Below are 16,938 nucleotides of genomic sequence, written 5' to 3' on the forward strand. Positions count from 1 at the left end.
CATTGATGCCAGTGACAACAGGTGGACTATCTCTTGTACTCAGCCTGCAGAGATCCAATGTTCTCTCTAGCTCCATTTCTCACCCAGCAGGGCTGTAAAGCCCCATTTCCTACACGCTCAAAATTGCTCCCATGTTTCCTGCCTCCCAGGCCTCCTGGTTCTATGTCTCAATCAGCTTTCAGAAAGTTAAGTCCCCGTGTTGATACAGGATATCTGTCAGTATTTAAAAGCTGAATGTGGTAGGAGTATGGGAACATATTGAGGAATGGTGCTGTGGAGTGTAAGTGACGCTCTGGGTGGTGGCCAGGGACAGCAGGGTTGTGGAGGGGCTTGGGGCTGTAAAGGGCAGAATTGCGTGGTGGGATCATGGAGGTTAAGATAAGGCTTGAGCAGGGAGGAAGTTTGGGAGAAGAGAAGTAGAGTGGAGAGGACTTTTGCATTGATGAACCCCCTGTGGAATTATTTAGTAGCACTATTCTGATGTTGATGATGGGACATACATATCACTTTCAAAATACACTGGAATAGCACTGGTGAAGTTAGGTAAGGGAGGTTAATCAGGTTTTCTAAGATAACTTTTTTACTTATTCTGCTCAATTTGCACCATATGGCAGAGCATAGAAATATGAGGGAAATATGAATATGCTATGATGTCACTGTAAATATTTATATATCACCATATACTTGCATGAGGGTGTGCATAATTTACTGTATTCATTGCATTATACTAGACACTTCATGTGCACTGCTCCACCATTCTTCAGCTGTTCCCCCCCCCCCCCCCCACTCACAGCCTGGTAATGCTGCTGAGACATGATTAGTACTGCATAGTCCCACTGGTTGCTTTGTGTGTTCTTAAACAGGATGTGACACTGCCAGTGTCACTTCAGCATATTAGATAAAGAATTAACGCATCTGTTCCTATACTTCAGCTAGTATAGTATCACTGTACTGCTGCCTTCTAGTGTGCGCTTCATGGCTCTCATGTATGGAAAGAGAGAGAAGTGTTTACACTGGAGATAATTTTTTCCCTTTTGGTCATATCCATAATATTTAATATAACTGAAACAAAAGTCACAACTAACTTGCTGCTAGACATAGGTGTCAGGTTTGTTTTTGTGCCATAAGCTATCCTAGTCAACATATTAATTTTACAAGTTAAATGGTATACTTGCCATTCCTGAATTCTTATTAGCAATATGGAGCAGCTTCTATGCAATTCAAAACCCCAAGCCTTCAAAAATAGTTATTTAGTTTCCTCTCTGGTGCTCTGCAGGCAGAATATCTGTCCTTCCTCATGGCTTTTTGAGGGGAGGGGCTGGGAAGGGAAGCATTTCAATCAAGAGAAGCTCTTTGGAGTGTGCACTATGTCAGGTATGCCTTTGTACAGCACATAGCACAATAGGGCCCCAATCCTGACGGGCATCTCGTGGTGTTAGTGCAATATATATATTAAACAATAACAACTGCCTGTGGGATGCCCCTTTTCTCCTGCTGGCTCTAACACTGTGGAAAACCTTAAGGAGTTACAGAAAAGCTATTGATGTCATTATGTGAATGCATATGCATAGCTATCTTAGGCAGGTAAATGCCTATTACCAGGGTATCTGAGCACCTCATAACATCCCCGGGGCAGCACTATTATCCCTACTTTACAGATGGAAAACTGAGCCATAGAGAGGCTAAATAACTTACCTATGGACACACAGGAAGTCTCTGGCAGAGTAGGCACTTGTCTCAGACTAGTGTCCTAACCCTTGGACAGACCATCTTCTTATTTCATGGTGGTTAAAGTTGCCAGCATGGCATGATCATCTGTGAAGGCCAAATTCAGATGGAACAACAAAGGGAGGTATAAAAAGTGTTGAATCTCTTAGGAGAGAGTTTTATGGCTGTGTGCCTTGTTAAAGCCCATGAATTAATGTGTATGTCTCAGTTTTCTTTTTCAAATGCAATTAAAACAACTAAAATAGAAAACCATTTATTGGGCATCTATGGACATCAAATTTGTGAAAACTTATGAATGAATCCTAAGACAATCCTGGGAATTTGGTGATTGTATCACCAATTGAGTTTTTTTGCATCCTACATTATTCACGATGTCTGTATTAAAATATCCTTTGTAGTTCCCACAGAACTCAGCCTGTCGTATCACGGTAATAAGGGACTTACTCAAAGCCTTTTGAAGTCAATGGCATTCTTTTCATTGGTTTCACTGGGCCTCGGTCACAGGCCCTCAGAGACATATATTGTGTGTACATTAATTGAGAACTTATAAAAGCCAGACTTGAAATGGTTAGAAATTAATTCATTTCTTGCTGTTGACAATGAGGTCCTCCTTGGGCTTGATCCTTTTCCTGGTGAAGTAAATGGGGCCAGGACTGACCCTGTAAGTAGTTGTTTGTTTGCACAAGAACTGCATCTGTGAACTGATTTTACAGTTGCAACAGAATAGCGGTAGTATATCCTACTTATGTTTGGGAATATCACATAATAATTTGAAAGTCTCACTTGATTGTAAGGTGTCACTTGAAATAAGTATATAGTTCCTGGCTTCTGGTTCAGATTTTTAAAACAGTGTAGGGGATCTAGACATTAAAATTTTAATTCCATTCAAACTAATGGGAGACGTGTTTTTAAATCTCCCAGTCTGTTTTGAATATTACAACCCTGTCTCCTGATTGAAGAGAGTGCAAAATAATTTTCCATATTCATGTTAGTCTGTGAGGTCTAAAAGGGATAAAGTAAGAGAGCAGGTAAGACGTTTGTGTATTAGGATAACCTGATCACTCAGAATTTTTACAGCTGAAGGATCAATGGTAGAGGTAAACATAATTTCCAATAAAGAATCATGGAAAGCACATGAGTTTGTCCATTGTGCCTTTAAACAGAATATAATGAATCTGCTGAAAAGTAGAAAGGTTAAAAAAGTCAGATTTCCATTGAACTCTTGTAGTTGCTTTAACTATGGTACAAGGATTCACTGGACACTGGCAGAGAAATTAGTAATTGCTGTTCATGTTAGGCCTTGATCCTGCCAGCAGGGTGACCTATGGGCACAGGATTGGGACCTGGTAAATACCTGGTATTCTAGTGGCAATGTAGTTTTATGGCAAATGACAAATATTTCTGTCCTTTCAAGGCAGAGTAAAAAATCCATGGTAGTAGATATAATATTTGTAAATCTTCTCTTTTTAAATGCAAGTAATGTTCAGGAAAGTTTCATTTTTATACAGACATTGAATGCTAAATCCTGCTCTTCTAATGCTTGTGAGTAGGTGCACTGCAGTCAGTGAGTAATGTGAACAGATGTAGGGGCCTGCTCCTGTTGAAATCCGTAACAAAACTCCCCTGACTCAGTGGGAGCACAGTTGAGCTCTTGGCCTTACGAGCCAAATTCTGGGTTGTATGGGCTGAAAATCATTGCAGAAGTCAATGGAACCACACGAAGTGTAAACTAGGGAAGAAACTGGTAATTCAGAGTTATCAAATTCAGTAGAGTTGCAGTGGGTAAATAGTATTTTCATGCTGTTTTTTGCTGAAGAGTTATCCTGGGCAGAACTGTTATCATGAAAACTGTCTTTAATTACCAGGGCAAACTGCATAGTTGGGTAAAATGTTTAATTACATGATTTTGTAGTTGCTTAATGGCACCTAGAAGGACCGAGAGTAGTTACTGTGTAACTCTCACTATGGTTCAGCAGATAGACATGGTCCTGTATTATATTTGCATTATAGTGTCATGTATGTGCAAAATACCGATGAGATTATCACCATGCAAGTAAGAATTACTGACCTGTATTAGTGGCCTGTATCACTGGTATTTTTTTTCTTTTAATTGAAAATGTTTAGTGCTGTTGGAATGTGCTGGATTGACAGTTCTGGACCCTGAAGTCCTCTGTTTTCCCACACTACCTTGAAAACATGGTGCAGCTGCTCTAGAGGGACCAATTTGAGAGGAGAGAGTAGATTAGTCTCAATGCTTATTCAATCCTTGGTGATTGGGCTTAGGTTGTCAACAAGGGTGCCAATTAATGACCCTGGGGGTGATGGTTTTGGGATGTGGCTAATTGTCCCCTAGCAACTGGACCAAAACTCGGCTAATTTGACATAGGCCAGCATGACCAGAGGGACACTTGGGGCGCTGTGAGGCTCTAACTCATGGCCCTAGGCGGCAACTGCATGTTTAGAAGAAAATTTGTATTTTACTAATTGACAATATGTTCCCTGAGCCATGATCTGTGATTTTCAAACTGAAGCATTTCAGTCAGGGAGCTATAGGGAGGAGATGGGGGAGAAGGGCAGTGCCTCCCCAGCTGATTCCCTATTGCTGCCCCTGCATTGGTGTGACCCAAGAGCACTTCAAGCAGCTTTTCCTTCCCTGCCACAGCTGGTCAACAGCTCCTCTGGCTGGCCACCTGAATGTGGCTCTGGCTGCTCTGATGCCTGCTTCCCTGCTGGGCTGTGGGACTCACAGGTTGATCAGGAGGATATGGGCTCAAATGGTTCTGCCTAAGGCTTTGGTATACACTAGAGAATCTCACCTCCAGAGGGCTAGGAGAAGGCCCTTTCAAATAGTCCCACTTCCTTTAGTGTCACCATTATTTTGTCTTTTCTCCAGCAACTGATGTTAGGATTTGAACCTGCCCTCCTTGAAGTCAATAGCAACACTTTCAGGTTGAGATTCTGGGCTGTGTTCTCCTGAAAGCACAAGGCGGAAGACACAGCTCATAGGTGGGCGGGGGAGGGTAGAGTCGAAATGGCCCCCAGAGTAAGCTGGAGCAGCCCTTTGATGCTTCAGCTTATGGTAGCCTTCTGAGGATTGTCTATGAGATGCTCTGCAGTCCAGAGCAGCCCAGAATCCTCACTGTAGCGTCACTACAGAGATTCCTCCGCCTATTCCTGACATGCCTCTTCCACACACACCACACTCTTTGTGTGGGGGCCAGTGTAGGGCTGTTTATGGCAGCCCTAGTCTGTGACTGAGCTGGGGAATTCACTCTTGGCTTCTCCCAGCACAGTTCTGGGTCCATGTATATTGTCAGAGCGGTGTATTGAGGGTGGGGGAAACTGCATTTGTTCACCATTGTCTTCAGTAGGGCAGGAGAGACCCAGCAGTGCACTGCATCTGGGATGGACTTGCAATAGCATCAAAACAACAAGCTTCATCCAAGGTATGAACCAAGTAGTTAGTGCACATTTATTCTACGTGGCTATGTAGGGCCCCTGTTAAGAAGATGATAAAATGTTATTGAGTGAGAGCGGTTGCTTTTCATGAATAAATTTAACATCTCATTCCTTGCCATGTGCTGCTGCTGATACATATATCAGACAGACTGGTTGTTTCACTGGTAATGATGCAAGGCTATAAACTGGTAATGCTATAAAAAGATTGCAATGAAAAGCCTTCTGGAATGACAAGCTAATTTGCTTCCTTTCTATTTATGCTATAAAATTATTGATGGTGCCCACAATTGTTTTTAACATAAAAGGAAAACAGTGATGTGAGATGATTTTGCTGGAGAAATCAAAATGCAGATGGAATGTTAGAAGCAATTTCTGTGCCATTCACAGAATTTATGAAAATGCAATATACCCAGGAGGCTATCTGAGCATAAAGTGCTGAACAGCAAATGGTGAGTCCCCAACAGCAGTTGAAGCAGATCTATAAATAGAACAGCTAAGGAATAACCCTTCAGTTAAGGAACAACCCTCCAGCGAGAGAACAAGCAAGCAAGAAATTCCCCCCTCTGAATGGCTGTGCATTCTAATGAAGAAAAGGGGCAGGGAAGAAAAGAATAAAAAATGGATGCAGATTTTTCTTTAAATACATTGTGGAGCTCCCGTATGCTTTATTTTTTTCAGTGTACCTGGTGCTTTTTCAGAACTGAGGGGGAAGAAAAAAATAAAATTATAATTGTTTAAAAAATAAAATATTTCTAGAGCTCTGTGGAGAAGAACATGCCTCGTGGCATTTTTCCTTTGACATATCCCCTTTGTTATGTGTAATGTAGCTCTTGCAGCATGTCAGAAATGTAAGATCACAGTTAATAATAAGGGTGAGTTAAAGAGTAATTTCATTATAAGCGAATGCATATGGTCTCGTGTGACGAAGTCAGAGCCTTCATGTTATTCAACATATATATTAGTGAAGAATATATTGCCCGTATCAACCTTGCCACTGCAACAATCTGTTATCCTCTTTTGTTCCTGTTTTGCCTGCTAACAATTTTTCCCCAATTGTCAAAGTGAAAATGATTTCATTTTTATTTAGCATGAATTACAGAATAGCTATCGTGATTTTTTTTTTAAAGGATTGACATCAAATAGATGAAAGGACACAGTGACCTTTGTTTGTATGGTATGCTGCAGGAAGAAGATGCAGCCCTCTATTTCTAAAATGCACTTTGTTGTTACTAATTTTTATATTAAATGTAAACAGAATTGTTGCTGTTAAGAAAATATTGTAAGTTAACAGTATAACCCAGGTTGTCAGACACATGAGCAAGGGTAACACAGCATGATGTATACATTAAGATGTATCAACATGCTATTGTTGTAAACACATGACTTATTTATAATCAGTTCACTTAGCTAGGTCCATCTTTCCCCGATTGTCATCTTGTTAATCTAAGTCTTTCCATACTTCTCTTAATTCTTTTGTTCTTGTGAGTGGCATTTCTATAGTTGATATATGTGTGTGCAGCTTTCGGTCCAGTCCTCCACTCTGTGATAAGCCTGAGTGAATGGGGTTGAGATTCATCCAATGGAGTGGAAGGTCCTCTGGCAGTCAGAGAGGGATGGAATTCACCTCCTTGCTGCAGTCAAAACTACAGTATCAGGGTTGCAATAGGGTCCTCGGCCCTGCACCTCTGTGAGGGTGGCATTCAGAGGGATCCGTGTGGTCCTGCCTTTTTCCTAGTCTGACGCGAACAGTTATAGACAGGAAATCCCTGTGGCGTTCAGGATTAACAACCCCCAGACTCCTCCCCACCCCCACACACTGCATTTCTCTTACGTCGTGCTGCTCACTCCCCACCAGGGCACAGTTCTGCAGCATTTGGGGCTCTTTGAAGCTCACCTGTAGTGATGGGAGGCAGGATTTGCCCCACTGTGATGCGATACATTTATCGCCTGCAGCCATATGGATTCCAAACAAGGATCCATCTTTCTGTAATTTCAGTAAATCAAGACAATGATATGAGATTTTTTTCCCTGTAAGTCTTGCAATGGGGGGAAAACAGGCATGCAACTCACAACTAAAAGCTAGAGGAAATGCCATGGTAGTCACAGTTTTTCAGGGACTATCCCAAACTGAAATATTTCTGCTGTGATTACAGATTTATTTCCCAATATTCTGGTGTTAGGGAAATGTCCTGATTTACATAAATTAACAAAATGCATTTTTTTTTTAAAACGCTGCTTCAAATCTAGAGAACAAAAGCAAAGAGAGACATCTCCTACCCCGTGACAATTTGTAAAATTATTCTGCTTAGTTTTGTATATTTCTGTTGTGAAATGAATAAAATGTTAAAAAAAAAAGATAGTAGGTATGAAAAATAACATAAGTTAGAGGCTTGGAGCCAAGATCTGCATTCTTTGCACACTGTAAACCCGCCTTGTACTCCCAACCTCCCTCCCCCCCATGGATGTGCAAGGAAAGCAAGATTGTGCTGTAATACTATTAGCAATATATATGATAGAAGCTAAAGGCAAATATTTTTCACATGCCAGTTCCCCTAACCATAATAATTTTTAACGTGAGTCTCTATGTATTAAAAAAACAGAACTGCAGACAGTTTCATGTGGTTTTAGATCTTTATTTGGGTCTGATCCTGTAAACCATATCATCTGAGCAGTGCTACTATAAGATCAGATAAATGGGCCTTTTTATCTTAATAATGCTTATTGTACATCTTTGAAATACAGTCTTTGAATGAAGTTGAGGAAGTTGGTTTCACTATTCTAAAACAAAGGGATGCAAAGCAATACAAGTTAAGCAGTTCCTGTAATGTTGGTATGGCAACACCCATTTTTTCATGTTCTCTGTGTGTGTATATATAATCTTCCTACTGTATTTTCCACTGCATGCATGCATCCAATGAAGTGGGTTTTAGCCCACAAAGCTTATGCTCGAATAAATTTGTTAGTCTCTAAGGTGGCACAAGTACTCCTCATTCTTTTTGCTGATACAGACTAACACGGCTACCACTCTGTAATGTGAAGGTGATCTTTCTTCATTTAGAGGATGAATTATTCCCTCTGTGTTCCTGAAATCTTCAGCTCCGATTTTTATTGACCGCTTCTGAAACAGGCTGTATTTGCCACTGCAAACTGCTGTGCTTGGCAAACAGATCATTCCCCAACACAGCCAATCGTCTGGGGTGGTTTTTTCGTTTTGTTTTATGGGTTTTGCATACAATTCCTATACACATGATCTACAGCCGCTCTGGGCAAAAATGTTTATTTGAAGTAATTGGCAACACACTGATGAAGTATTCATTGCCAATTAACTTTGATTTCAACTATATAATTTATAAGGTAGAAATTCATTGTGAAAGAAAAGTACTGCAGAGACAAAGGCATATGCTATACAATGAAAGCATGCTAGTAATAGCATGCTGTGTATCATTAACTGGGAGTAACTGTAGTAGCACTAATGTGGGATCCCATGTAGAACTGCAGTGGTTATTGCAAAATAGAAATGGACCTGGGCTGCAGTAATTAGACCTGATACATATGCACAGGGGGTTTGGATGAAGTGAGGTGAGTTTGAATCCAGATTGGTCAATTACAGTGACAGAAAAGTTTGGATGTTTGGTCAAATTATGAAACCCTGATTCTTTCCTCACCAATAAAACCAACTCGGGGTATTTGGATTTAGGGTCTTGGTTTGGACCCAGGGACTTGGTTTGAATTAATCTCTATTCCAAAGATTATTTAAGTAGTAGCTGTTTGGCAGTATATTTGTGTTTTTGTTAAATCATGGTTCAAATTGTTATTCCAACTGCATTATGTTAAGATACTAGTAGCACATTGCAAAATCTTAAGTCACAGCCAAAGTAAACACTCTTAATGTCAAGAATTTCATTTTTAATTGGATTCTCTATATTTTGCATAATTAGTCATTTGCATGGCAATTAAAAAGAAGCAATAGAAGTAACATTTTATGATGTTAATGTAATTAGAAATGAATGATTGGCACAGTTTGCAGATCAAAGACGAACATAAGCATATGAGATTAATGCCTCTCTATAGAAATGAAGAAAGGAATTCCCTCATTTATTGGGAGAGGGAGAGGGAGTTAAAACATATAATAAGGAATGAAGAAACAATGTCATGCTCTGTCATCAAAATATGCTATAAAATACTTAACTGGAAAAACAACCCATCAAGTATGGCACATTTACTATATACTCTGGGGCTAGAAATTCCTCAAGCTGGTACCAGAAATATTGCCTGGACTTTTAAAAATGAATGTATTGGGAGTCCAGTGCAATTTCACTTCAAATATAATCTGAAAATGTTGTGCTTAGCTTTTGCAACAAGCAAGGTTTTCATAAAGCTAGTTACAGCTCTAGAATACATAAGCCCTGTGTCCCCACTCCTCCTCTTACTCTGGTAATGTATTACTTACTGTTCGTTGCAGCTGAATATCCTTTCCACATGGAGCACAATGTACAGACAATATTAAGAACAAAGCAAACATAATTCAGAATTTAAAAGGCGGAAATGGCTTAGCTCTCTCTTTTCAGTCTTCCACTTTGAGTCATTGAGGGACCATTTATTTCTCCTTCCTTTTTAACTTTTTGTTTAGCACAATTGATCCATGAAACCTGCAGGAATGAAGAAAAGAATTGTATTACGGCTAATACATTGGACTGGAAGTCAGGTGATTTGGGTTCAATTCCTGGCTTTGCAGCAAATTTCCTGTGACCTTAGTACTTAGGGTAGGATTTCAATGGGACTTGTTCTTAGTTACTTAAGAACTTTTGAAAAATTTCATTCCAGCCTCTTAATGCACCTTCATTTTCTGAGCTGAAGAATGGGTCTAATCAGACTGTTTTACCTCTGAGGGGTTTTGTGAGGCTTAATGCATAGTTTTTCGTAAAGTGCTTTGGGATTTTTGGGTGGCAGAAACCAGGAAAGTTAAAGTATTATTATTAGTCTGCACTAATGGAGGTATGGAGAGCTGCTGGGTTTGCCGATTACTTTTCTCAGTGATTCCCTGGTCTATGCAGACTAATGTGGGAAAAAACATGTTATCCCATTTGCAGTAATACCCCGGGGCAAGATTTACAGGCCTTACAATTGGCAAGACAGTGCTACTCCCTTCCTGCTGAGGAAGGGAGATGGAAAGAGGGTCATGTTTGCTGATCAATGTAAAGACACTAACTTGGTAACCTTGACTGAGGAAATGGAGGCCTTTAAAGCAGTGGCTCTCAAACTTTTTTATTGGTGACCCCTTTCACATAGCAAGCTTCTGAGTGCGACCCCTCCCCCTTATAAATTAAAAACACTTTTTAAAATATATTTAACACCATTATAAATGCTGGAGGCAAAGCGGCGTTTGGGGTGGAGGTTGACAGCTCGCAAACCCCCATGTTATAACCTCGTGACCCCCTGAGGGGTCCCGACCCCCAGTTTGAGAACCCCTGCTTTAAAGGCTGCCACAGTGCCTCTCCCATACTGTTCATTGGTGACTCGTTCGAAAGTCACTGCCACTACCCTTGCTCCAGGCAGCACAGTGCCCAGATGTGGGGAAACAATATAGATGTTTGCCAGCTTGCCTTTCCGTGAGATAGCCCCTTGCTCTGCCCCTTTCTTCACGGGAAGAGAAAGTTTGAGGCCATGTTGTTTTGCTCCTCATATCTGGGACTAAAGCTCTAGGGGTGCACAGAAGAGGTGCAGTTATCATAAGAGATGCTATTAGAGAGCAGGGGAGTGGATAGGATAATGGCAATGAGAGCTGTCTCTGTAAAAGCTTCCCTTTTCGCTCAGCTTTGCCAACTAGATCTCATTTCATTTCTGCCAACAACAGTAAGAGCTTTGGCCCTCTTCCCAGCTCCCTTTCTCAGTGGCAGTAGCGGGAGGGCACTAATGGAGACTTTCATGTAATCCAAGTTGTGAGGAGCAGTGAGTCCTGAATTTTATTTCCACCAATGACCCAGGAGCCAGTGCCTGGAGACATGGCTGTAAAGTCTTTGCATCATTACAAACTCTTGGTTTTATTAACTTTTCTGTGCACTCAACTAGACTGGACAGCAGAGCATCAGTTTATATAGTCAAAGCTTATTTTCCAAATATAAGGCCTAGTGGGTCTAGAACCCAGGTCTGCAGAGCTGCTAACCAGCTTGTGCTTCACTACCCATAACCTTCTGTGGATACAGATCATGGGAAGTACTGCCTCAAGGGGTCTGACAGGCAGCAGCCTCATGGCTCCTGATTGGCGTCTCTCTGCCCTATATAAGTCCAAGGGGCATTCCGGGAAGTGCCCAGGCAAATTGTCAGTCTCCTGATAGGGGCAGTCAGGATCAAACCCAAGGCCTGAGTAGTGGAAGAGTTCATACTCAGATTCCAGGCCAGGGTCGATATCAAGGGTCAGAGTCTGTCAGGTTCCAGGGTCCAGGTCAGAAGTCCAAATCAAATCAGGAGTCCAGGCAACAGTGCAGATCTCCTGTAGTGGCCTAACCATTCCTGCTTCGGAACACCTGGCTTTGGCCCTGCTCTGACTCTTGGTCCTGACTGCCCTTTTCAGGATCCTGACACCAAGCAGAAGAGCTAGGAAAGCCACTTTTTTTTAAACTGAAAGGTCTGATTCTAGAGAGTTCAGCCAAATCCACTTAGTAGGTTTGATTCCCCAGTTTTGTTCTGGATACCTTGGGGAAAAAAGATAGCCAGATACTCCAACCTGAAACCCTCAGATACTTTGAAAGCTAATTTCATGTTTTCTTTTAATAAAGGTTTAGTTTGGGTTTCTGCTATTTTAGATGCGATCTAGATTTAAAATGTTAAATGGCAAAGAAAATCCAGGTTTTTCCTCTCTTAATGGGATATTGATTGTTAAGGTTGATTCTAGCTGAATAAGCTATAACATGGAGGGTCTTTTTTACTAGTTATATTATCTTTTTAACTTGGCGGTGTATAAGGATTACTAAAAAAACAGTTTAGAGCTCCACACCAAGGGGAAAAAACCCAAAATAAGCCCATGATTATGTAGAATTTACCAGCAGAATGAAGCAACTAATGAACCTATAAGTGTGACAGATTTTCGTTACCAATCTGCCTGGAGCGTCAGTTGATCAGGCTGACACCACAGAATCATTTGGGGAGGAGATGACGAAACGCATCAAGTGTCTAGATTTTAAAGTTTTATTAACAAAATAACAGCAGAGAGTGCTGGGAACGCTCCTACGTCACTCAGGGAAAGAAAGAAAGCATTAGAGCTCCAAGCCCTAACCCACTTTCATACTCACGCACGCACTACCCCAAAGCTGGCCAGGCTTGGGTGTAACGTAAGAAGAAGAGGGCTACCTCAACCCGCAGCCCCCTCCTACTCCCTGAACCTCTGATTTCTGGCCCAACCCTGGAGCCCACACCCCCAGTTAGAGCCCTCACCCCCTCCCACAGCCCAAACCCCTGCCTGAACCCACAGCCCCCTTGCACACTCTGAATCCCTTGGCCCCATCCCCCAGGCTGGAGTCCTCTCCTGCACCCCAAAACCCTCATCCCCAGTCCCACTCCAGAATCCGCACCCCCAGCCAGATCCCTCACCTCCTGCTGCAACCCAACTCCCAGCCCGGAGCCCCCTCCCACACCCTGAACCCCTCATTTCTGGTCACACCCCAGAGCTCACACCCCCAGTTAGAGCCCTAACCCCCTCCTGTATCCAACCCCCTGCTCCAGCCCAGTGAAAGTGAGTGAGGGTGGGGGATAGCAAGCCACCGAAGGAGGGGAAATGTTGTGAGCGGGGGGAGGGGCCTTGGGAAAGGGGCAGGGCAGGAGACAGGGCCTCAGAGAAGGGGCAAGGCTAGTTCGGTTTTGTGTGATTATAAAGTTGGCAACCCTAGTAGGGGCGCTGAGAGTGCTGCTGGGCTCTGGCAAACCCTACCTGACAAAATGGCTCCCAAGCAGCTATCATCAGCTGGATATGGATTAGAACATCCCCAAGGTGTACAGCCTAATCATTCCTCGGTCACTGCATCTAGTGGAACTGGGCAAGACCTCAGGACTGGTGCAAGTATATTCTCAGTAACTGGCCTAAATAACATGTAATTATTTAGTCCAAAGTGGAACAGCTTCAACAAAAGAGACCCATATCAAAATATACTATCATCCATTGGTTAGGGCACTTATGTGAGAGGTGGCAGATATCTGTTCAGATCCCTTCTCAGGCAGAGGGGAAACTGAACTGGGAGTCTCCCACCCTCTGGGAGTGCCCTAATTAATGAATTAGAAGTTATACAAGAGCCCCCCATTCCACAGCTGACCCTCACACTCCTCTTCCGCCAGCGGTTTTGTGTGGAGTTAGTTGTGCACTGAGCATGCTTACCCAATTGGGCCCTACAGAAAGATAGGTGGAGCAATGCCTATCTTCTCCCGGTTTGAGGATCACACTCGGGCTTACGTGAGAGAGAGGTGTCTGGGTGCCTGCCTGAGGCAGCAGTGTGTGTGCCAGAAGCAGTAACTCAGGCACCTAGGGGACTTTTACAATAGAATTTTCAGTACCTACATGGTTAAGTAGCAGGCAAACAGGTGTTCTGTGCATTTCAGTGGCACTTGAGTCCCTTTATGGATCTGGCCCAGAATGCATCATGTATGAAGGAGATTGGCTGCAGTTCTGATCTTTCCATAGGCAATGTTGGAAGCTTTGCAAGCTTTGCAAAAGAAGGTATACTCCGCCCTACTACTGGATCCATGCTCACACATCCCCCAACATCATCCCAGAGGACTGGAATAATTTTACTGTATATGGCCACCTCTGAGTGGAGTCTCTTTTTCTCAGGATACTTGCAGGGCAGAGGTTATTTAACCTTGATCTATGGAGAGCTTGCTGGTTGCATGGTGCTTGGCTCTCTTTATTTCCAGCTGCTTAAATTAATTAAAAGATGGCTTAAAATGCATACATATGTCCCCAGTTCTACTCTTTCATCTAAGAAACAATTGCATTTGCCACAGGGCTGTTCTCTGTTTGCTGGTAGATGGCCCACACAATCCAGAAGGGGAGGGGAAGTGTTCAAGAGACAAATCTCTTTATTAAGATGCAGTCCATGCTACGGAAAATGCTTGAGAACCCCTGGATTTTTTTTTGACAAATCTTTAAAGAGAGTTCAATCTTTTATTCTATTAATTTATAATAACTTAGGAAAATAAGGGGATAAGTATGCATGCTGACCCTATATTTTGTGTGCACATGTTTTTTTAATATTCTGAATGGAGTTACAAATACACATACCCATTTGGTAAAAACAGGTAGGTTGGACACCAGGAGCTGAATTATTTCACTGTGTCTATGTTGTGTTGTAGTTTATCATTCACACAGAGTTTAAATAATGATTTATAAAATGATAAATTACTGCACTGATATATGTGGTCTGAGCCAATCCACTTAGAAATGAGTTATGTGTGTGCCTGGTAATAGGACGTTTCCTCATCCTTTACTTACTTCAGAGAAAACAATCTCTCTTAATAGCCTCTGTCATACATCTAGAAACATCAAAGCAGAATTCAATTGAATTCTGAAGGCCTGTGGCTTCCCCTTGCTGCCTTTTAACTCTTACAGACATTTGGTTATACCTTTGCTTAGATCTGTGTATGCTGCTATTACTTTTAATAATTTCTAATGATGAAAAATTAAACAGGTGCTGCAGGAACTCTTGAACGCAATAAAGAAACAGGGTCTAAGACTAGCGCTCAGCTACATCTGATCATTTAGGGCCCATCCCAACTCTCATTAAAATTAGAAAATCAGACTCTGCCGGTGTAAAATTGCCTAAAAGTCAGATTTAAATATCCACTGGATGGGGAATCGAGTGCTGTACAGTGACTACTCTGCTACTTTCATCTCTGCAATCAGGCTGGGATAAGATGCTGGCATAATGGTCAAATGCAGAGCAACCCCAGGGCTAGGACAGGCAGCAGCTCTTGTACCCTGCCTTCTCCTCAGCTGAACAGAACATTCCTCAGTTGCAGCCACTAATCTGAGCCTATTTTTATCTAAGGAGACCATCAGTGAAATCACCCTATACTGTGCTATGGTTCAGGATGTCCAGCCCTATGAATGGATTAAGGTGTAGTGGAACATGAAGGCAATTCCAAGTGTTGTTGAGGAACTGAAGAACAGGTAAGCCTTTTGTCCACTCAAAGTTGCTGTGGGGAGTACGGGCACATAAGTAATAAACTCACCAGCCAGCCTACCAAAGGGTGATGGCAGGCCAATTAGATGCCCTCTGAAAGCGTCAAAAATATTTATTAAAATGATGGCTAGTTTTGTACCACAGTAGGTAGATTTGAGCCAGGCACATGACACGAAAACTCTCCATTACAATAGAGTGTTTGCTTTGTAACTGGAATGAAAAAAATACAGCAAAATAATTTTGTCACTTAATCAAGGAGGCATATATAATGTATTTCAGGGAAGCCGGATTATTACTCGCTTTAACTAAACTTCAGGTATGTCAGTGGCATGCCACCTTCTCAGATCCCAACTGAGTTGGGAAAGACCTAACATATTTAAAAACAAACTGCCATCCAAAAATAGGAGGGTATTTGGATACCACCATATAATTTAATAAAAGTTCATTTTTGCTATAATAAATGAGCTTCAAGTTTCAATGTGATAAATGGGCTCCTTTCCTTTGGCAGCAATGAGGATAGAGTTAATTTAATGGCAGCAGTAGTTTGGATTGTGTCTAGTATTTGATTTTATTTGGCTCTTATATGCTGGGCTGGAGTAATTAATCAGACAATGCCATACCTTACAGTCAGATCAAATCAAATTATTGTAACCAATGCTATAGTTAGCCCTATTGTTATTCCTTGCAACTTTTACCAGGCACATGAATGAGTTTGTCTTCATTTATTGTAAACAAGCTGTAGTTGCAATATAATCAATTTGTTCATAGGCCACTGGAGTGGAGAAAATAATTTCATTTTCTTCTTTCTATGATATTGAATATACACTAAACCTTTACTTCAATCAAGAATTAGAATATAAAATTATTAATTTATTGCCATCTATGTTGAGAAAGTGGTCAGTGGTGTGATATGTCTGAAACCAGAGGCTGGTGCTTTAATGCCTACTAGAAATACTTTTTTCATCCCAGGGGACAATGGCTTCCTTTGTAGGCTGAGCACTCCAGTCATTCTGAAATACTGCATTAAAACCCCTTGTTTTGCTATTGTAGATCTTCTCATTGCTGGTCATTTAAAAAAAGCAGATTAAAAAGTAACACTGCAACCTGCCTCCTCTTCCCCTCTCTTGTTAATTGCCAGAAGTGCTTATTACAATTTTAGAGAGACTATAAAGAGGAATTTGGGTTTGGCTCTACTGAATCCTGTACACTTCTAACGTCATCTGATGATTATATATGGTCCAGGTTTCATAGACCTGAGGCTGAACTACTTACAACACTCCCTCTGATTATCCTTCTCTTACTCTTTCAGAGAAATGTATACCCTTTGTCTCGTTATCTGGATCCTGGTCATTCCTGTGGTACAGTGCATACTCATGTCTAGTTTTACACATCCCATATCTATTCTGATATGTTTGCAAGTGTGAATGTGAGAGTGGGTGCAAGACCATTAACATGCAAGGCTAGAACCAAACATGAAATCCTGGCTTCGCTGAAGTGAATGGCAAAACTTCCAATGACTTCAACTGGGCCAGGGTTTCATGCTAGAGCTTTATACTATTAGAAAAGGGGTATTCCCAGCTTC

The 16,938-nt window shown here is 41.7% G+C and overlaps 1 long non-coding RNA gene across 1 annotated transcript in view; it reads left to right on the forward strand.

Moving 5' to 3' along the window:
• The window catches only part of LOC122172180 (uncharacterized), a 231,344-nt gene that overhangs the window by 176,872 nt on the left and 37,534 nt on the right, over positions 1 to 16,938 (forward strand). The window contains exon 3 of the long non-coding RNA XR_010588830.1: positions 15,222 to 15,343. This is a non-coding gene — a long non-coding RNA (uncharacterized LOC122172180). The remainder of the gene's footprint in view (positions 1 to 15,221; positions 15,344 to 16,938) is intronic.

This window comes from Chrysemys picta, chromosome 6, assembly GCF_011386835.1.
Source record: "Chrysemys picta bellii isolate R12L10 chromosome 6, ASM1138683v2, whole genome shotgun sequence".
NCBI lineage: Eukaryota > Metazoa > Chordata > Testudines > Emydidae > Chrysemys > Chrysemys picta.